The sequence below is a fragment of the Typha angustifolia genome, chromosome 10 (genome assembly GCF_048772165.1).
Source record: "Typha angustifolia cultivar Huaian chromosome 10, ASM4877216v1, whole genome shotgun sequence".
In the NCBI taxonomy this organism is placed as follows: domain Eukaryota; kingdom Viridiplantae; phylum Streptophyta; class Magnoliopsida; order Poales; family Typhaceae; genus Typha; species Typha angustifolia.
The window spans coordinates 6828501-6838979 of NC_133248.1; positions in this window are offsets into that span (position 1 = coordinate 6828501).

Here is a 10479-nt window from a genome sequence, read left to right on the forward strand (position 1 = left end):
ATAGGAATAGGATCTTGTTGTAGAGTGTTTTTTTTTTTACCATTTCGATAGATATGACGCAGAGAGGATCTTGTTGTAGAGTTCTTTTTCTTATTTTTAATAGATAACGAGCTTGTAAGCTAATTATAATTATGTTGTATAACTTAAAATTTGATGTATAATTAGTTCATACTATTTATAGAAGATTTGTACATCCAAAGAAATCTAAAATGGAAGACCAAAGAAGCAAAATTCAGCGTTCCTACTTAAATGGTTCTGATAAGTTTAAATAGTGTCATAGTTTTGGCGAGTTTTTTTTTTTTAATCAAACTAGACTCTTTTCTTTTTTACCGAAATAGACTGTCACTCAAATTTATTACTAAAGGAGGTTTGGATATGGTGGAGTTGCAGGTCGAGTTGTGGTCAAATTTATTATTAAGACAAAATATACGTACTGATGTATATCATTTAGAATTTATTCAAAGTAGAGTTGGGAAAAAATACTTTATTAATTTTATTGATGATTATACAAGATACTATTATGTGGTAACCAAGTTGTTACGAACTGGCCTAATTCGATCCGCAACGATTCTGAAACTTAGTAACCAGCTTAATAGCCCTCGCTAGATGGATGTTAGGATTAGTTCTTAGTGTGACGGGAAATAAGTTGTTGTGGAAAAGAGGGGATAGATGCTAGAAGAGACCGATCAACAACTTGGGCGGTGGAAGAAGGGAGGTGGGAGAGCGCGCCAATAGCTAAAGACAAATAGAGAATGAGATAAGGCTAAAGCCAATTCCAATATCATCATCATTATCATCATTATCATCGTCATACTCCAATTAGGGTTTCCTCCACATATATATATAGACTCATCCTAAGAACTCCTTAATTAAGTTAAACAACTCTAAACAACCCTAACAAATCAACAACTAAGTTAAAACCCTAACAAACCAACAAAATTAGTCTTTCTTATCTTCTCGGATTAACCCTTCGGTTCATCGCAGATAGTTGGCGACCTTATCCAATTGGTTTTATATTATTTGGATATGTGTAGAATATTTGATAAATATTTTTCCAAAACTGCGCAGAGTTGGATTTAGCTAATTAAATAAACTCATAACCTGCTAAGACTCTAACTAAACTAAATAGCCGAATAAGATAATTAAACTCAATCCATTGAGCCTAATCTCTTTTTGATGTGATCTAATCTGATCCGATTCACATCAATTCACCACACTTTTGATCACCTTGTTCTCAAGGTGTCCATGGTGGTTTCCAAACCTTCCATATTTATCGAATCGTTCCCACCAACATCCAAGCCGAGTCCATGAGCGCAAGACTTATGGAGGAGACCATGGCTCGGCCAAGTGTAACACAATGTAGCCTGCTAAATTGTGCAGAGGCCAATTCGTCCAAGACTAAGATTTAACTCACCCACAATCTAATGTACGCTCGAGTCTAGTCTAGGCCTCGTGCAAGGGCTGATCTGTTTAGGCTTTGACATATTGCTTATGGGCTGAGGAGGTTGTCATTTAGATCGGCAAGAAACTTGATGGGCAGCCATAACCATAGGATTGAGCCGTCGAGGTATCGGATCCTCGATATTTTTCAAAGCTTCTGTCCTCAATCAGCGACTCGGGTGGCGATTGGTGATGGCTGACGACTGCTTTGGGATTCCTAGCTGTCGGCGTGGGTAGCAAAGTTTCTTTGATGGTGATGTATACCTTAGTGGTTCTTTATCATGTTGTGGAGGTGCCCTCGGTGCAGGTTCAACCCACGTTGCCATGGCTTGATCTAGTTCGATGGCTGCGCTTGCTCTTGTCAGTGTATCGCCTTGATTACCTTCCCCACGGTTGGTATGATTAGGAGTACGTCTTGGATGACTTTGGTTCGTGTCCACAAGGATTGCCTTGATCTCCAACAACGTTTGTACCATGAGCGCTAAGGTTTGCGAGAAATCGGGATGGCCTTTCGTCTGACCTCGTGAGCTCTGTCAAGATGGTGATCTTGATAGAGCCGTGTGGTCTGTCTCCATACCTTGCTCATTCAGTTGCTTTAATACCTTCGATCTTGTGGTAGCCGTGATGGTCCGAGGATTGTTGGCTCTAATACTAGTTGTTACAAATCGACCTAATCCGATCCGTAACAGTTATGAAACTTAAATCCTAACTTAATGGCCCTCCAATGGCTAGATGGATACTATGGTTAGTTCTTGGTGTGAAAGGGGAAAAGCTGTTGTGGAAGAGGGGGATAGAGGCTGAAAGAGGCCGACCAAAGACTTGGACAGTGAAAAAAGGGAGGTGGAAGAGGGCGTCAATGACTAGAGACAAATAAAGAAAGAGATAAGGCTAAAGTCAATTCCAATATCATCATCATCATCATCATCATCATCATACTCCAATTAGGGTTTCCTCCACATATATATAGAGGCTCACCCTAAGAACTCCTTAATTAAGTTAAACAACTCTAAATAACCCTAATAAATCAACAACTAAGTTAAAACTCTAACAAACTAACAAAATCAGTCTTCCTTATCTTCTTGAATTAACCCTTCATTTCGTCGTAGATAGATTCTGAATTTGGAGAAGTTATGAATATCAAAGTTGTAGATCTAAATATTGGCGACCTTATTCAACTAGTTTGATATTATTTGGATACGTATAGAATATTCTACAAATATTTTTCCAAAACTGCATAGAATTTGATTTAGCTAATTAAATAAAATCCTAACTTGCTAAGACTCTAACTAAACTAAATAGCCAAATAAGATAATTAGACTCAATCCATTGAGCCTAATCTCTTCTTGATGTGAATCTGATTTGATTCGCATCAATGTATTTACTTAGAAGCAAACATGATGCATTAGAAATATTTATACATTTAAAAACTAAGGTTGAAAACCAACTTACCAAAAAGATTAAAATACTAAAAAGTAATAGAGGTGATGAATATGAATCACTATTTGCACAAATATGTGCAGAAAGTAAAATTATTTATCAAACAATAGCCCCTTATGTTTCACATTCTGCAAATCACATTCTCAACTGATTACCTATAAGAAATTAAATTAAACACTTTATGAATTATAAAAAGGTCAAGAACCTAGTTATAAATTCTTAAAAGTGTAGGAGTGTTTAACAAACGTTGCAATTTCAATTCCTAAAAAAACTCATTACTTATGCTCATAATAGTAGTGCATATCAATTTTTATTTCACAAATCAGATCATTCTGAAGTACATGAGAATACAATTATTAAGTCTACGAATACATCATTCTTTGATAATATGTTTTCATATAAGTCTATATCAAAAGAAAGTTCTCTCAGAAAAATTTACGAAAATGTAGAAAGAGATGAGCAAGACCAAGAGTCTATATAAGAATGAAATAATAATGAATCTAGATGAAGTAAGAGGGCAAAAACTTCTACATCTTTTGGTCATGATTTTCTAATATATTTATTAGAAAAGAAACCTCAAAGTTTCAAGGAAGCAATGCCTACTCTTGAAGCTCCTTTGTAAAAAGAAGCTATTGATAGTGAAGTTGTATCTATTTTGTAAAATCACACTTAGGAATTGTTGGATCTTCCACTATGGTGTAAATCTTTAGGGTTACAAATGGATCTTTTTCTAACATATTTATTAGAAAAAGACCTCAGGAAGCAATGTCTACTCCCGAAGCTCCTTTATGGAAACAAATTATTGATAGTGAAGTTAAATCTATTTTGCAAAATCATACTTGAGAATTGGTAAATTTTCACAAGAATATAAATCTTTGGGTTACAAATAGATCTTCAAAAAGAAGATAAAAGCAAATGGTTCAGTTGACAAATACAAGGTAAGACTTATAGTCAAAGGGTATAGACTGACAGAGGGAATAGCTTACTTTGATACATATCTCAAAATATTCTCAAATAATAGAGGCAATTTGATGTACGTCATAAATTGCACTAGTCCGTACATTATGTACTTTGTGAGCAAACTACGTAGATATACACGTAATTCAAGGAATAATCAGTAAAAAGAAATAGTTAGGATACTCAAGTATTTGAAATACACTACTAATTATGGATTGCACTACTCAAGATATCCAATAGAACTTGAAGATATAGTGATGCAAATTGGATTTCTAATACAAAAGGCACTAAATCCAAGAGTGAATATGTCTTTACACTTAAGGTGCATCTGTATCATGAAAATCTTTTAAACAAACATGCATAGTCAAATCTATTATAGAATTTGAATTCATACCATTAAATAAGTCTAGAGAATAAGCGGAGTGGCTTCAAAATTTCTTAAAAGATATTTCTATGTGGCCGAAATTTGTGTCAGCAATTTGTATACATTCGATAGCCAATCGGTTATTAGAATGGCACATAGTCAAATATATAACGACAAGTTACGCATCGTAGACATAATATTGTATCACAATTGATCTCAAATAATATAATATCCATTAATTATGTTAAATCAAAGGATAACATCACAGATCCCTTAACAAATGGCTTAAAAAGATATCAAGTGTATTGCTCATCGAAGGAAACGGGTTTAAAACCTCTCACATAGACTAACGACACAACAACAACCCATCCTAGATGACTAGAGATCCCAAGATCTAGATTTAAAGGGACAATTAAGTTATGAGAACGTTCTCTGAAATCACTAAAGAATTATTTCCAATAGCTTGTGTGGGCAAATTGCCCGGTTGGGCAATGACCGACAAACAACCACAGCTAGGGGTGGCAATTGGGTCGGGTTAAGTGGGTTCGGGTAGGGTCAATTTTATCCTAACACGAACACGACACGACCCATCTAACCCATTTAATAAACGGGTCGTGTTAACACGACACGGTAACACGACCCATCTAACCCATTTAATAAACGGGTCGTGTTAACACGACACGGTAACACGACCCATCTAACCCATTTAATAAACGGGTCGTGTTAACACGACACTATAACACGACCCATCTAACCCGTTTAATAAACGGGTCGTGTTAACACGACACGATAACACAACCCATCTAACCCGATTACCCTATATAAAATTTAAGTTTTATTCTATAAAATTAATGTGTTTAACAAACAAATTAACCTACTTTCATCATCAAACTCATTCAAACATAAAAATTCAAGTTCTATTAATTTTAGCTAGATCCCGAGCACGAAAAAGAGCAGCCGCCACTTCGGGAGGAGCACCGACGACAGCCACCGGGAGGAGTTGCTAGATTTGAAGCCAATAGGCAGAAGGGAACAAAGCTCCCAGCTATGCGATACACGACCTCATTCTTGAACTCATCGCTGCCTTGAGCTGAAGTTTGGAGTCTTGTCACAACTATGTATTCTCCCTCCCTTAACTAACGCTGTAATCAAAGGAATTAATGACCTTGCAAACTATTTACAATTTGTCTTACTTATTCATATTTGAATCTTTATGATGCTAAATAAAGGAATTAATGACCTTTTAAAGTGGCCAAATCCACCCTCTCCAAGCTTGTTGTCTACCGAGAAGTTGTTGGTGGCGGCTTCTATGACAAGGCAGAGGCGACAGACCAGCGCGGAGGCGGCAGACCAGCGCAGAGGCGGCAGACCGAGGCAGAGGCTGCAGACCGAGGCAGAGGCGAAGGCAAAGGCAGCAGACGAAGGCAGTAAGGATAGGGGTGAAGGCGGAGGCGGTAGATGGAGGCTAAGGCTGAGGCGGCAGACAAAGGCGAAGGCGGTAGACAAGGCGAAGGCTACAAATGGAGGCAAAGGCAGCAGACAGAGGCGAAGGCCAAGGCAGCAAAGATGGGGGCAAAGGCGAAGGTGGTAGAGACGAGGGCAAAAGCGGAGGCGGCAGATGGAGGCTAAGGTGGAGGCGGGCGAATTTTTTTCCCCCCTTTTCGTTTAGGCGGCTGGAGAGGAGTGAAGAGTAGAGAGGTGGTGTTATGGTAGATGTAATTAGATCTAGGGTTTTAGTTTATATATATATTAAACAAGTTATACGGGTTGACTCGACCTAATTCGATCCGACCCGTATGCTTAAACGGGTCAAAACAGGTCAGTAGTATAAACCCGAACACAACCCGATTATTCAACGGATTAGGCGGGTTGACCCATTTATGATCCAAATCCGATTAAGAGCTAGGTTATCATGTCGGGTTATCAGGTTGGGTCAAATTTTGCCACCCCTAACCATAGCCTTTGAGCATGCCAAAGTAATAAGCTTTGGCTAGGACTCCTCCCCCACCTCCTAGGCAAGGCTTAGAGGAGCCTAACCATGGGTGCCTTGTCCCTAATGTCAGCTAATTGTCATGCTTCCCATTTGCATCCTTCATGAACAGTGTAGACCCTCCATTATGGACTTTCTACAGTATGAATCAACTTTATTAATTGTATATTGTGAGACGCTGAGTATGACATAATTTGATCTGGTAAAACTTAGATAGCCTCTATTATCATTATCAATCACTTGGGGTCAAAATGGATTGTGTTAGAAATTGGCTCAAATTCAGTTTCAACAAATTTTCAACATGTATCAGCCTTTCTATGCCGCACATTCGAACGGGCCCTAGGGGCGTTTGAACGCGGGCTCCAGATAAAGAGCATTCTGTGATGCAGGCGTTCGAACGGCCCGGCCGCATTCGAACGCGAGTCAACCCAAGAGCAGACTTTTCTGCAAGCATGTTCGAACGTGGGCCAACGCGAGAGAGACTGTTTCTGTAGGCGTTCGAACGGCCCCCTCCTACGTTCGAACGCCCCTTTGGTTCTGCTGTATTGACACGAAAAATCTCTAAATTTAAACCTGACTATAAATACTAAAGAGAATTTTTTAGGGTTGGTAGTTGGAAGAACATTTATGAGAGTTGAGCCACCATTGCATTGAGAATGATTAGAGTTGTTAAACTCTTTGTAAGTGAGGAATTTGTATAGTAAAGAAGATTGCTCCGCCTGTGGACGTAGGCACATCGCTGAACCACGAAAATCTTGTCTCTCTCTCTCTCTCTATTGTTTCCATTGTTTCCATTGTTGGTAATTGCTTGCATTAGAGTGTTAATCCGTGATTATAACTTGCTTAGGGCTTTTTCTATCACCATTAACCTCTCTTTGGAGTTTTCCAAGTATTGCATTGGTTTTCTTTCACTATTCCCATTTGAGCTATTTGGGGGTGAAGGTCTTGCTTTTGCTTCCTTCACCCATTTGGGTATTTTGCACAACAAATTGGTATCAGAGCCATTGGTTTCAAACCTAGGCTATTGAATTTGGGAATAGTGAGAAATTAAAGAAATTTTGGCAAAATAGGGGAATTATCCAAATTGGGCAAACTTATCTCAAATGCAAAGTTTGAAGTTGAGAAGTTTGATGGCACCAATAACTTTGGAATGTAGTAATGTGAAGTTATGAATGTTTTGTTCCAACAAGAATTGGGTATGACCTTGGAGGAGAAACCCGAAGATGTATTCGAGAAGGAATAGGAGAAATTGAATAGGCAAGCATGTAGCACTATTCGGCTTTGTCTAGCAAAGGACCAAAAGTACTTTGTGATGAAGGAGAATTCGGCAAAGAGCTTGTGAAAGAAACTGGAGGACAAATTCATGACCAATAGCATTGAGAACCGACTCTATTTGAAAAAGAATTTTTTCAAATTTCAATACAAGACGGGAACACCGATGGCGAAGCATTTGAATGCCTTCAACAAGTTACTTGCGGACTTGCAAATCTTAGATGTTGAAATTTTGAATAAGGACAAGGCATTGGTATTGTTGAATTCCTTACTGGATACTTATGACCACCTCACTACTACCCTACTGTATGGAAATGATTCAATTCATTGTGAGGATGTTGCAAATGCATTGATTAACAATGAGTACCGAAAATTGGACAAGCAAGCTACTCATGAGTCATCATCTGATGTATTGATGGCAAGAGGTAGATCAGAAAATAGAAAATTTGGGAAGAGAGGCAAATCCTTCTCAAAGTCAAGAGGTGCATCCTCAGATAGGAAGTCAATTGCCAAAGATTAATGTTCCTATTGCTGCAATAAAGGGCATTGGAAGAACAAGGACAAGAAACCCCAAAAGGCAAATGTGGCACATTCGGATGATGAGTACTCAGAAAGTGTCTTGGTAGGCTCGACTCTTTCATGTAGCATGGATGAGTGGATCTTGGACTTCGGTTGCACGTACCATATGTGTCCAAATCGGAGTTGGTTCTCCACTTTTGAGAAGATCTCCGATGGAGTTGTGTTTATGGGCAATGATTGCCCTTGTAGAGCTGAAGGTATTGGCACTATTCACCTAAAGCTCCAAAATGGGTCTGAAGTCCCGGTACATACCGGATTTGAAGAACCTCATCTCCCTTAGGGTTTTGGAATCAAAGGGCTTCACTATTACTTTAAAGGGTGGAGCATTGAAGGTGACCTTGGGGACATTAGTGGTGATAAGGGCATAAGAAGAAGCAATCTGTACTTCTTACAAGGCTCTATAGATTTGGGAAGAGTAGCGGCCGCCTCAAGTAACACTGTTAGTGAGGCTGACTCTTCTAGATTATGGCATATGAGGTTGGGGCACCCAGGACAGAAAGCTTTGACAGGCCTATCAAATCAAGGTTTGCTAAAGGGTGTGAAGAACCTCAAACTGAAATTTTGCAAACACTGTGTATTGGGCAAACAAACTAGAGTTAAATTTGCCACTGCTATACACCGGACCAAGAGGATCTTGGATTACATTCACACAGATGTTTGGGGGCCTACCCGAAAGGCCTTATTGGGAGGAAAGCACTGGTTCATCATCTTTATAGATGACTACTCTAGAAGGTCTTCGGTGTACACCATACACCATAAGAACCAAGTGCTTAAAATTTTTCAGAATTGGAAAAGGATGATTGAGAATCAGACTAGCAAGAAAATAAAAAAGCTCATATCAGATAACAATAGAGAGTACACTTCAAATCTATTCATAAGTTTATACAAGGAAGAAGGGATTGAAAGACACTTCACCATTAGAGAGACACCTCAGCAAAATGGCATGGTAGAACGTCTAAACCGGACCTTATTGGAGAAGGTTGGTGTATGTTGTCCAATGCTAGATTGGGCAAGGAGTTTTGGGCTGAGGCAGTCAACTATGCATTGCATCTCATCAACCGGCTACCTTCATCTGCAAACAATAGGAAGAGCCCATTGGAGGTATGGTCTGGCAAACCCGTTTCAGATTATGATTCCTTATATATTTTTGGTTGTCCTGCATACTATCATGTCAGGAAAAACAAGTTGGATCCTAGAGTCAAGAAGGCATCTTCTTGGGCTTTAGCACTGGGGTGAAGGGATTTTGGGTTTGGAGGCTAGAATTGAGGAAATTGATCATCAGCAGGGATATTACATTTGATGAATCATCCATGCTGAAGCAAAGTCAAGTATCAGATAGCCCGGTTGATGACAATGCTGAAGATGTTCCACAGTAGGTAGAGTTTGAGGCAAATTCAAGTCCACCACAAGATACACCTTCAGAATGGGCAAATAAAGAGGAAGATTCTAATTTGCAAGAGGATGATAGTGTGGTGGTAGAAACTGATGATCAAGACTCCATAGCAGTTAGAAGGCCAAGGAAAGAAATTAGAAGACCAACAGCTATTCTGATATGTTGGCCTATGCTCTTCCGGTGATTGATGAAAACTTTCCCACTTCCTTCAAAGAAGCTATGAAAAACACCGAAAAAGCAAATTGGAGAGGGGCAATGAATGATGAAATGAAGGCCCTTGAGAAAAATAAAACTTGGGATTTGGTGGAGCTCCCTAAGGGGAAGAAGGCTATTGGATGCAAGTGGATATATGCCAAGAAGGATGATCCTCAATCAAAAGGCAGGGTTAGATTCAAGGCTAGATTGGTGGCAAAAGAGTATGCTCAAAAGGAGGGGATTGACTATAATGAAGTGTTTTCTCCAATGGTGAAACACTCCTCTATTTGGAAGCTTAATGTATGCAATGGTGTACACTAGGCCAGATATTTTACAAGCCATTAGTATTGTTAGTAGATATATGCATGCTCTAGGAAAAGGGCATTGACAGGTTGTGAAATGGATTCTGAGATATATACATAGTATTGTAGGTGTTGGACTAAGATTTGTAAAAGATGATAGATTTGGTCTACATCATACTGGATATGTGGATTCGGACTATGTAGGTGATTTGGATAAGCGTAGATCCACTACGAGATATGTTTTCACACTTGCTAGAGAGTCGGTGAGTTGGAGGTCTACCTTACAGTTGACTATTGCTTTATCTACCATCGAGATAGAGTATATGGCAGTGACAGAGGCTATAAAGGATGCTATTTGGTTGCTTGGTCTGACGGATGACTTGAGTGTATACCAAGAGAAGGTGGAGGTACATTGTGATAGCCAAAGTGCAATTTGTTTGGCTAAGAATCAAGTTCATCACATAAGGACAAAGCACGTTGATGTCCGTTTCCATTTTGTGAGAAAAATTTTGGAAGAAAAGGATATTTCACTTTGCAAGATTGGAACCGC